Raw genomic sequence first — 12,831 nt, 5'->3', positions numbered from 1 at the left:
TGTCAAACGGTGCAGAGGGTCATTATCAGTTTTTCAAGGACAAAATCCCCCCCCAAATAACTGAAAAAATGCTTCTCAAACCTTACTTATATGTCCCTGATCTCGGCTCTCATCAACTCGTATAAACCCAACTCTCCTTTACAGCACGCTCACTTGCACGACAGATTATCTTCTTTGCTTTAAAAATACCCAAATGTCTATATCAACATTTGACTACCTCAACCACAGCCAATGATAGCTTAAATAAATGTCATCGTGGTAGACCTGCACATTTCTTTGCAGCACAACAATCTGCTGACTCAGACTTTTAGAGAACTGCCCATCTCCAGTGTGTCAATAAAAGGCTTATGCACTCTGCCAGACTAGTGCTCGATCAAACTCTTGCTACTGTACGGCAAAGGGGCGGGGGTGCATACCTCTGGGACTCAGCCATGGTTTATCCCCAGGTCTCTGCAGCCCAGTGCTCACCGCATAGACCCTGGGTGCCAGAAGCATGTATACATAATCCACCTAAACAGCTGTGCAGAGCTTGATTCCTGGTGGGTCCAGGTAGAGGGTTAGTTGAACATGCTTTAGGCAAATTTGGCAAACAAGTAATCTGAAAAGCAAAGCTTTCCAAGAATATGGTCACCTTGGCCACCACATTTTAAGCTATACTGGGCAATTATTTCTAAAATATTAGAGAATGAAAAAAAAGCCTTAGCTCTAAAATGTTTTTCTGAATTTCTTAAAGCTGAAACTAGACATAAAAATAGGCAGTATCGCAGTGTTTGCACTCATCGACTGATACTGACAAATAGAGACAACTGTGACCCAATAACCCCAATATTCTGGAAAAAAAAGGAATGAAAACATCTCCTACAGTGTCAGGCTCTTTGCAGTACACTGCAGTTTTTACTATAACACATTTTTTCCATTTTTTTTCTTCTTAATCTTCTTTCATCATGCATATCCTTTAATATGATGTCTGAAACCTAAAAAAACCCAAATTAGTTGTGCATCAGCACAAGCTCACAGACAACATTCCTGTATGTCTGTCTCACAAAAGGTAAAAGCTGATCAAAGCAGCTCATGGTAGTTTGAAAGGGAAAGAGTTGATGCTGTGTTCTGCAATCATGCATTTGACAGATGAGATACTCTGTAGCCTACATGTGCATCTGAGTGTAGCAGCAGGCATCAGCGAAAGAGGGGAAGGGGAGGGGGTGTTTGCCACGAGCGCATCCACGCAGCCGTGCAAGAGGATCACTGTCCTCTTTGATCACCATTCAGTTTGCTTATCTGTGTGACAGTGTACACTAAGGTCAACCTTGCTGCAGCGTGCACAGATCTGTTCTTCTGCCATATGTGCAGCCCTCATTTGACCCTAGTGCACAATGCGGTCCCTTTGGAGACCTGGCCTGCTTCATTATGCATATAACTCTGCACCTGCCTGACTGACCTTGCATGTGTGCATGTGTGTGACTGTGTCTGTGAGCAGGTGCATCAGGTGAAAATGACAGATATAAATGAAACAGAATGTTCCCAATTTAAAGAATACAGGAGCAATTTTGTTTTTTTCTTACTGTTAGCAAATCCATGCCTTAGAATGATTTCTCTACAGGCACTTTATGTGGCCACAATGCTCACAAGGCTTTTGGCCACAAAGCTACTTATACTTGTGGAGTCAAAGTATTAATTTTCACATGATTTGTCAACATTAAGATGACGCCACTGTTGATATATAATATCTTTTAGTGTTGAGGATATGCGACTGAGAAGGAAAACGAGGTTTAAGTGAGGGCCTATCACAAGCAAATTCTGCTCCGTTAGCACCTCTAATGTAGCCTGTTTAGGGCTGGGTTTGTATTCAGCAGTGTAACAGGGGTTGAATCAGGCTGGCAGCTTGTTTCTTAGTGAGAGCCAAGGGAGGAAGTCAGCTTGCTCGCCCCTATAGCTGCCTCATTGGGCTGAGGTCACTTCCTGTTGCTCCCCCAGCCCTTCTCTTGGGCTGCCCAATCAGCATGGCCCTGCGTGAGCCCCCACCCCTCTCTATCCACCGAGCAGACTCTGGATATAGTTACAGGGCCACAGGGGACTGTCAGCCCTCTCTCTCTATCCTCATCTCTCTCCCTTTCCCTCCTCCCACTCTCTGTTTCAGAGTCTCCCGGGTGTTCTCCACTGCCACCACCCTGTCCCTCCGCACTCCTAAGAAAATCCTTTAGATGAGAACTGCTCCTGTGTCTGCTCCCTCTAAGCATCCCTGACACCAGCAAAGTAAGCCCATCTGCATATCCACAGGGCCTTGCGTTCCTGTGGCTCATGGTTTATGTATTTCACAGCTCCTTAAAACACAAACGCCTAATATCTCTCCCATGTGGAGGACAGGAGAGGGGGAGAGGAAAAAACTACTCTCAAAAAGAATGGTCTTTATTTCTCTGCGCTGTTTACTTTTTTCCCTTTTTTTGTATCCAGGCTGAAGTTCATGTGCCGTTGAAGGTTGTTTGGGACGCTGGGGCTTGCAGGTCTCGCTTGCATAGTTTAGTGAACTCTTTATGTAACAGCGACACAGCTGCAGCATATTGAATTTTGTAAGGCAGCGGTAAAAGCGCCTGCGATTCTGATAGATGTTTTATTGTGCTTAAGAGTACAAACGCACAGCCGTCAGCTGACAGTGACTGAAACCGATGTAACTAAAGGCGCTCTAACTTTCTGACAATAATGTGTAATTAAGTATATCGCAGGGCATTGCTTAATTAAAAACTCTCCCTCAGCTTATTCCATTCCAACGCCACCGCTTCCCTCACCACCACTGCCCCTTTCTCCCTTTAAACAATTCTGCCGAGGAGCAGTGAGAATGCGAAGGGAATTCAGGACCACTTTCAGCATTTGACTTTGGACAAGAAAAATCTGATACTTAGATCTGCGCTCTTCTCTGGGGCATAATGAACAGTTCTCTGAAGCTCAGGCTCACAGGGGCCCGTGTTTCTCGTGTCGCCAAAGCAGATGATATTAACGGCATCAATCAAGGCACTTCTGCGCTGAAAGTAATGAGCAAACAACTGGGGGAACAAATTGGGAATATTTAGTGGTTGTTTTAAACAAGATACAGGCACAACAACCATAGTAATCACAGGGAATGCGTGAAGAATGCGTGTGTGTGTGTGTGTGTGTAGGGGGGGGGGGGGGGGGGGGGGGTCGATTTATAACTAACAGGTCAGTGCTGAGTTTCTAAGCTGCCAAACCTGGCCATAAAAACAGAAATGCCTTTTTTTACATTTATTTTCAGAACAATCTTGTTTATGAGGAATTTCACCTTTAGCAAGAGTTTGGTTTCTATTCCACCATCTGTCTCCTGCTATTCAGCCACATATTGGAGTTATATGTTAATAATCCAAGAAGATTCGGTTTTCAGCGGACTCACTGCTGTATATACAACCCACCATGGGATTGTGGATGGTAGCAGAGTAGACAGCTTCAGGCCTGTAAACAGTAGGTGGGTTTACTTCTCTCTTCTCTCCGCGGGAACTATCCATTAACAGATAATGGGAGGAAAATCAGAGTGATTAAGGCCCAGGGAATTATGGGTGAATACAAATTGACTCCACCTCTGTGTGGTGCGCTCTCTTGAGGTGGAGGCACTGCTCATAAGGAATAAACTCATTTCAGAAGTATTGCTACACCCATTAGGGCCTGGTGAATGCAGCATGTGGGGGTAGGGAGGTTGTAGGTGGGAACGCAAAGGGATGGACTCCCCCTGGACTGAAGCTGATTGGAGAACTGCCCGGGGGGAACAGCACTAATATCTATCTCCTGCCTCCACAGTTTTAGAAGGACAGAGTCAATCAAGTGCAAAATGTTTGAGATTCAAGTATAAGATTTTACTCAGGCATTGTAAAATCCCCCCAACCCCTCCACACACTCCATCAAAGACCTAATGCATTACACAAACAGTGATGGTAATGTGTTTGAGCTAGCTAATGGAATCGAGATACTGGAGAACTTACTACAATACAAAATGAAAGGTGTTGGTACTGTAGTAAGACCTGCGTGGAAAAGATATAGCCTGTGTCTGCAAGAAAGAAGTAAAAAAAAAAAGATAAGCTGAGCCCCCATGTCAGGGTCCCAACGCTGGAGCGCGGCTGATGCTGCTTTCCAACCTCCAGAGGGAGAATGAGAGGTGAAGTGAGATTGTTGGCTGTGACATGTCAGTAGTGGTGACGCCCTCGCACAGCGAGAGCAAAGGATTCTGGGGGAACATGACTCTCGGAGAATGTCAGCTCTGATGCATGGCAGCTCGTTGGAGGTGCTAATCAGAGCAGGGCTAGGCTCCTGCTAGGATCAGCCACTCTGCGCCTACATTAACCGCTTCACAGCTCCCTTGGCTACCACGCCAGAGGTAGAAACACCAAACTGGCAGGTTTTTGTGTCGAGATAAACATGCGTAACGCTTGAATGGGTGTTACAAAAGGTTTAGCCGACTAGAACACCTTTTGGGTTTTACAAAACAAGAGGGATGCAAGCATAAGGACTTTTCTCCTTCTCCATAAGCACAACGAGCAGACATTTTTAGTTGAGCTATTTGCTCCGATTCCCTACACATGTATATAGCAATGCTCAGATTTTTATATATGTAAATAAAAATGTAATATATATATAGAAAAAGGCTATAATTAACAGTCATTACTGAATTATTAAGGACACCGCTTCGCTATGAATTACTACAATACATTAAACCATTTTCTACTAGAATACCTGAGGCCAGTTATGCAAAAGAGTCTGTGTGCCACTGACTACATGAACGCCAGTATTTGTGCAGAGCCTTCTGTGCTTTGTTTTATGTTTAATGACTCACCTTTATGATAACTTGACTACATAACTACATAAAAGAAAAATTGGACGGAAATTATGCAGACCTGTTGCCTCTCATCCAGGAATATATATATTATATATATATATATATATATTTCAAATAAGTCCAGATATCTTGGAATATCTGGTGTAGTGGCCAGAACACTGTCTATTTTTCAGTTTTTGTGCTTACGGATAATTTTAGATTTGAAACAGTGAATTGAATGTTTCACTCTTCAGTCTGCCAAAGGGAGAGTAGCTGGTAAAACCAGATGAAGCTGGCGTTTCAGCAGGATTTGGATCTGCAGTACCGTTTGAAGAATGCGCTGCCATTTTGTGTTTCCACGCTACCTGCAATTCTCGCAGCTAAAGCCCGCAATGGCTAAAACTCGGTCAAATGAACAGTGTGCAGGTCACGGAGACAGAACAGAAGAAGAAAGAAAAGGGAGAAATCTACAACAACAAAGGCAAGAGGCGAATACTTGTTAACGAATGATATGTAGGCGCTGCAGCTGCAGGCAGGTACGGAGGTCCATTGGGGACAAACAGTGCAGGCTGCTGAGATGGATTGCATGGAGTGCCGGACCCCCTGCAGCCACACAAACACCATTCTACACTGAAATGCTCTAATTTACTCTATACGTGCCTATTCTAAACTGCTGGGCTTTTTTTCTTGTTAGAAGGAAACAAAGGTCAAGTGACTATGCCCTGACTTTCCAAGGATCTTGTACTCTATGAAAGTTGCTTCGCAAAGTGAGGGAAAATTTTTTTACAAAGAAGAACAGAAACACAACAGCGAGGAAAGTAAAAGTAACGTAAAAGAGCAAAAAAGAAATACATGAGATGTGAATACAGACCAGACTCTCTTTCAGGTCTCGACAGAGTGAGTGGCCTGAATGTAAAAAGTTCATTATGGACACATGACCGGCTTTTTTTGGTAGCCTCACTGTGGCATTGTCGCGCCGAGGTTTGTGGGTTTATGGGGTTTGAGGTCCGCACAATGGAGCAGGGAAGGAGAGCGTTGAGCAGAGGCCCCATGGCTGGGCTCGCGGCATGGAACACTGTACAATTAGCCAGCCTCTGCGTTCTGCCGGCTTATAATTATCAGCGCTTGCCTTAATTGACTCCCTTAGCCTGCTGCAGAGGGACCCCCCCCCACACCCCTTTCCCCCCTGCTCGATGGAGGCCGCCAAGCGCCACGCCAGGCTCTCCAAAGTCATTTAGAAAAGCGCTCATATTTTCGACACAAAAAAGGGGGAACATTTGGTGAGAGAGAATTCATCATCAGGTGTCTAGAGGTTTTCCTTAATAGAAAAGCTGAGTCCCACTGAGTGCGCTCCATGTAGCGGCCAGCCACGCATGCTCAGGACCAGCAAGCCGCCATTCGCAGCGGGCCACAAGACATTAACATAATTTTATATAACACAGGCACCCGCACTGGAAATTTAATACATCTCAGCAAATACGAGACAGCCGTTTTGCATAATTTTTTTCCCCCTCATTCTCCACCTAGCTTTCTCTCTCCCTTCTAGCTCTATCTGTCCTCCTTCCATGTCTCTCTTCCGTCTCGTCTTCCCTCTCTCTTGCTGCCACTCTCCTTTGCCCCCACCCCCCCTGCACAACCACCCCATGGTGCTGCTCTCACTAGGAGAGGGGAAGTTCATTACCTCAGCTAAATCAGAATTAGTCCCTTCATTTTGACGGGGCGAACTTCATTAGAAAGGCCCTTCCTTAATCCAGCAGGGAGAACTGATGAATCTACATGGGGGCAATAATTTGCTTCATGCAGCACATTCAGCCACTTCCTCAACACTATCTCTCCCTTCTTTTTTCGCCGTGTTTCTGGCTTTATGTACTTTGGTCACATTTTTATTAGATCTACAAACAAAAAAAAAACAACAATGAAAAAAAAGCAGAAAGGAAAACACCTGCATATAATTAACTAATAGTGGTGGAGATGGTGTAAAGAATGAGTTATGCTGTTTGGAATGTCCTGTCTCCCCAACAGACTTCTGGGTCTCTGGAGCAGCCACGGCTGACTTGGCTGACACTCAAATACAGACTGAGTGAGTACAGCCAAAAGCAGGCTTGGTCTGTGGGCCTGAGGTAACTGCTAAAGATGATTTTTAATGCCATGATTATGCTCCAGAGTTTTAGGATATACAAATCTTTCACGAGCATGTGATTAGAGGAAATAAAAAAAGAGAGCTGTAGAAGTATAAATATTTGCTGTTATGAAAGTGAGACTCCATCTGTCCTTTATTTTTGGTTTTCTTTTCCAAAAACCTGCACAGTTTTAAGAAGGATTTCAAAAGAGATAGGCTTCAAAAGTTGTCCAGATCCTTACAACAAACTAGAGGGCGAAGAGACGTGAATCGGGACAGACAGCCCCTGACTGCCATACCACAGCGCCTGGTGTCAAACAGATGTGCAGCTTGGCAGCTATGCTCCCCAGAAAACAGAGAGCCCATGGATTCCAGGGTGGTGCTGGAGTCTTGTTGCCCTCCCCCTTCCCCCTTCCCCCATCCTCCATCAGCCCCAACTCCCTCACACTGTGCCCCTGCAGTCGCCCTCCCTCATCACCTCCACACAGGGGTCCCCTGACTGGTAATCTCGTCCCTCGAATGTGAAATCTCCGACAGTGCTGCCCCGCACTTTTACCCCCTACCTCCACGGCTGATGGGTAAATTGGAATGGCGCACCCTGCTGGTGCAGAGAGCTCTGAACAGACAGCAGTACACTCACGCTGAGGCACCCCTCGCACGCTCCGTCTAATATAGTGGACATGCACACGCTCTCCAAGCTGCAATATCCATGCACAGACACATAAGAGTCTCACGCTCACAAAGCTTTAGGTAAATAAAAAAAGAAAACAAAAAAAAGCCTCATAAAGATACACACATCGAGATGCAACCTAGGTGTGCCATGCATGATGCGTTCACCCTCATCTGCATAAAGATTGAATGTATGATAAATAAACGGAGAACTCCATAGTCAATATATGTACAAATTTAAATGCGCATCATCTGAAATGGCTCAGCTTGGGTCCTCTTACAGACACTGCATCTGACTTCTGTTACCATGGGGTCTCTATAATGTGCACAATGTAGGACAGAACACACATAACAGATAAACAGCATAAACCGCAGAGTAAATGTGCACATTGCTAGGCTCCCAGTGCGTATGATAAGCATAGCCAACTTGGTGTTTTCCGTAAGCGTACTGTAAAACATTAATAAATAGTAACAGGATAGAGGTTATTTGTTATAAAATGCAGTCGGGAATCAGAGTAAAATTTCCCACGGGGCTTGTTTAGCTGTCCAAGGCTCCCACTCTCATCTATCTGTCTATTATCTGTCTATCACTTGGTGCTCTGAAACATGTGTGGACGGTTGAGTCCACCCTCAAATCACAGGGACATCCTAAATAGTCAGTGGGACCTGAAGGGGCTAAAGATCACTGCAGCAGAAGCCACAGAGGCCTTCCTGTCAAAGGCAGTGCTTTCAGGGGGCCAGGGGTGAGGGGAAGCCAGAGGGAGCGAGCCAGAGACATGACATACATTTCATTACACTTAAACCAACTGTGGGTTCAACTCAGAGCCCTGGATTTCCAATGGCGTCTCAAAGGATGGAGTAAGTGGAGGTGTAAGAGAATGGTTTTTACAAAGAACACAATGGGTAGGTGGACAAAGGCAGGCAGCTGGACTAATTGCTTGGGGCCTTGCAGGAATATTTTTCTAAGTACTTCTGTTTAAAGCTCAATTTAGTGGCTTATGTCATGCATCTGCGAACGAAAACGGTATTTAGGATTCATATTTGTTAATGCATTTGCAATTTATCCTTTAATATTTAAATGCTTTCTGTTGTACAGTGCTTGTTTGACATTAAGGTGGCATCAAAAGCATCCGCTCTCCACCCTTGTTTTCTGTTTTCATTGCTCTCTGAAGGCTCGGTTTAATTTCTGCCCCTTAAAAGCAACCTTAGATGGGTTCGGGGCAGAAGAGGAGAGGAGAAAAACGTACTTATTCCAGCGATGACGAGAGCAGTCTTTTCAGCGAGAGCTCTCCGATCCTCGTAGAGAATACTTGTCCATTAAGACTGTCAGAGGATGCTCTCAGAAATGAGAATCCATATCTCTGGAGAGGACAGCAGGGAGCATGCTCAGATAGGGGTTAAAGGAAAACGAGCAGGATGGGCGTCCTGTAAAAAAGGCCAGTGTGGCCTAACTCTTATGGCGTCGTCACATGCAAGCACTGTAAATACATGCTTGTAGTCACAGCTGCTTCATTATGGAAAATATAATTTGCAGTCTAACCTACTTTGTTTTACAAAGAAATGTCTATTTAAAATTCCTTAGAGTATCATTATAATGGCGATAGAATTACAAAACACTATTATTATTGCTCGCTTGGGGGGAGCCCCCACTCATTAAGCTTCTAAGATGTCGTGGGTTTTGATTATTCTATCAGCGTCATGCTCTTATTATAGTGACAAACTCCTGCTATTTTGTTGCCAATCTCCTTCCAGCTGTCATATCTTTTGAAAGATCAGAAAACCCTTCAAACGCACTCGTGATATATCTTCAGATTCACCAGACGTTGCTTGATTCCCCCATTGAATTTGCAGGATTAACTTGAGGAAGAAACGTCTCATATTTCTTAACTGGTTGCTATGTCTGACATCAGAGTGTATGAGATTCTAGCATACTGGTATTGTCCAGGGGAGGTAACCCTCACTCTAACCGTCAGCGCTTCACCAAGTGGGACAGAGATGATTAAAACACACCATGGCTGTGACTGACAGACTCCCCACTGCTTCCAGAAGATGACATGTCTCCAAGTCACACAGAAAAGCAACTCCTCTAATTTTAACTCTGACTATAACACCAACCCCCTCTGTCAAAATCCACAAAAACAGCCATGCTGAGATTCTTAACCACAATAAAAGTGATAACAACTAAACAGAGAAATAAGTTTAAAAACAACAATGGGGAGGGAGGAGACAAAAGGGCTGAGAAGGCGCCATTTCCCTCTGGTGCACACAAACAGCAGGAACCTGTGAGCTTGTGACAACACCTTCAAACATTTCTGTTACTTTCACAGAAATATCTGATGCTGATGCTCCAATGTGATGCTTCTGCAGCAGTCTTGTCCCAGCGCACATTCGTCTTGGCAAGCTCTTGGTTACCAAGAAGAAGAAGAAGGAAAAAAAAGGGTTAGAAAAAAAAACCCCGCTCTCCTAACTGACTGTGTTTGACATTTGTCATGACAGGAATACAGTGAGAGAAGGAAAGAGAAGAGGAGTGAGAGATGGGAGGGGAAGAGGAAAATGGAGGAGTGGCAGAGGGTGATCGATGTGTGAAATTGTATGTGTGAAAAAAATAATTCTGCATTCTCCGGGTTTGTTGCAAGTCTCGTTTTTTCATGATGAGGAGGACAGAGGGGGGTTTCCTGTTATTGTCACGTTGTGTAGAGAGCTCAGGGTCGCTGTACTAAATGATTCACAGAAAACTGAATCTTTTACATTGGCGTCAGCAATTCAGCCGGGCGCCCTTGTGGGGGAATTCTTTTTGTGTGTTTTTATTGAAGTCTGCATTGAGCGCGCCCAAAAGCTCTGACAGGGGGCCCCCGAGGGCGCTTGTCTTCACCTCCAAATCATAAGATGGAGAGACGAAGCTCCCTCTGTGCTCTAAATTATACCCCTCAACACCCCCTCTTGCACACAGACTTGCAACCCTGCCCTCCCCACCCAAAAAAATAAAACACAGAGGCAGAGAAGAAAAGCCTTCAGTAATACACTCCCAGTGGAGCGCTCCACGATCGCTCCGCGCTGCCGGAACAGCTGACAAGCTCGATGCGGTGGGTCCGTTCCCTGCGGTCTGTCAGAGTTGGTGCTACAGCATGACGGTTAGTACTTCTTCTCTGGGGACGGGCCTTCTTTGACTGCCCCTATGTGCCCCTCATATGACGGGCCCCTCCGCTGACCCATGGAAGCTCCGTGGCTTTGACCCAATTACTGTTGCGGGTAGGTAAAACTCTAGGTTAGGTGCCCCCTTTTGTCTCGTTGCCTCTCCCTTGCTCCCCGGTGATGGCGAGACCCATCTGAGGCCCCTTTCATATTCAGAGGAGGTCAGGGGGAACAAGCAGAAAGGGCAGAAGGAGGCGAGGTTGTTACAAGAGGGTTGGTGTAATTTGATCGCCGGGCACAGCTGCATAAACATGGGTATCGAGGAATTTCTGTCTACTTGATGGGATTGACTTTGCATGAATGGCCCCTATTTCCCCTCCAAAATGGGCCATTTTCCACATGTCTCAATGAATATGACAACCTCTCCAGCAATACGAGTGCAGTACCGAAACTGCAAAAACCAGCTCAGGGTAGCTTGTGCCTTTTTTCGAGCTGTGAAACTCACCCTCTCTGGCTGTCTTTGTTAAAGACCTTATCCAAGTCCTGCTGCCTGAACTGTCAAAAGCAGCCCCATCCTCTCCAAAATGCCCAAACAAAATAAACCAACAACCGCTGGCAGGGTCAGAGGGCAGCAGCTCTGGGTGCCTGGACTCTGGCGAGCCCTCTGATTGGTGGAAAGGGCAGTGAGTAAAAGGGAATCTTTTCAAAGTGAAATCTCCAGCTGATGGCTTAGAGCTCCACACCCCACAGTTTGTTTCTCTTGCTGCTGTCAGGAGTTTTGCCCGAGCCATTTGGAGGGATTAGAAAAAGTAGGGAAGGAAAAAAAAAAAAAACCTCAACTGGGCAGATCGTGTGTACTGTAGGGTCTGAGTGATGGCTCCAGGACCCCTTGGAGAGTGATAAACCTTTGACCTTGACAGCCCCCTGTGGTGACCCCTGACCTCTGGCTTTTTGCCACAGACTCAGTAAGACAGGTGCAAGCAGGAGAGTGACCACAGCCTCACTGTCTTGGCCAAATTTTCCCTCATTCGACCTACAGTACCTGTCCTGGAAGTCAGCACAAACTATGTAAAGGAGTAGAAACAACTGAAGCTACGATGTAACTTAGATTTAAGCAGGAGTGCATAGAAATATTAGCAAAGTGCACACAATATGTATTACATAAACCAAAATCTTTGTGAATCAGTAAATTATTCTAAGAAAAAAAATGCTAATAGGAAAAATGGGAGGGGGGGGGGGGGGGGGGAATTCAGGCAAGAGTACAGAGGCTCTAAACTAAAGCCAGTTTACAAATGGAACAGTTCCATTTTGGAAAAAAAACCACTTTGTGAAATAATACATAATGTTGTGCAAGAAATCTAAGTGTGGATATTATTAAAGATGAAGCACAGTGACACGGCACACAGTTTTCTGCTGCACAGCGGGCACTAGCTCCAAGGTCGCGCCAGTCCGCGCCAGTCTTTCTGCAGATCCATTTCCTCTCCCTAGGCACTTCCCTCATGTTGTTGGCCTAGTGATTCAGTGCCTTGCATTAAGAGCAATTCACCTGCCTCCGGCGTCCCAGCGGCACAGGTCCCCTGGGGAAACCAGGTGGAGCATAAAAAAGTTCCACATATGGTAAAGTCAAGCTGCTTGGAGGCTGCCGTGTGTCTGCTGTGGGGATAGAGGCTCCTAAAAGGCCCAGCTGGTACTTGGAAAAGGGCTTCTGCATTACTACACCTCAGTGTCTGTTTGGGCTCCCCTTTGCAAAGTGTTGGCCGGTGCACATGACCAGCCATTTTAGATTTCTCCCTCTACCCCGCCTCATCCCTCGCTCCCTCCCGTCTTCCAACTGGTTCTGTATCCAATTGAACATTTGGTCCTCCACTGCTGGTTAATCAAATTCCTCCATCTGGCCCCCTTATCCCTGTGGAACACAAAAGGTGCAGCCTGAGCCCGGGTCCAAGTGCATATTGGGAGGGAGGAGGGGGGATGGAGACAGGGACTGCCTACCTAACTTACACAGCCCAGTCAACTAGATCAGGTAGAGAGCACGAGGCCAGGCCTGATCGTTTTGGGCAAACAGGAACAGCTTGGGACTAAGTATCAGAGCCCTGCT

The 12,831-nt window shown here is 45.7% G+C and overlaps 1 protein-coding gene across 3 annotated transcripts in view; it reads right to left on the bottom strand.

Moving 5' to 3' along the window:
- Window positions 1-12,831, bottom strand: part of LOC146553582 (zinc finger protein 521-like) — an 88,615-nt gene that overhangs the window by 18,416 nt on the left and 57,368 nt on the right. The gene's annotated exons all lie outside the window — the stretch shown is intronic.

The sequence above is a fragment of the Mchenga conophoros genome, linkage group LG18 (genome assembly GCF_057382185.1).
Source record: "Mchenga conophoros isolate Kocher_MC1m ecotype Shallow Benthic linkage group LG18, M_conophoros_male_GT1.1, whole genome shotgun sequence".
In the NCBI taxonomy this organism is placed as follows: Eukaryota; Metazoa; Chordata; class Actinopteri; order Cichliformes; family Cichlidae; genus Mchenga; species Mchenga conophoros.
The sequence above is the reverse complement of the archived record's forward strand: the minus strand, read 5'-3'. Positions and strand labels throughout refer to the sequence as shown.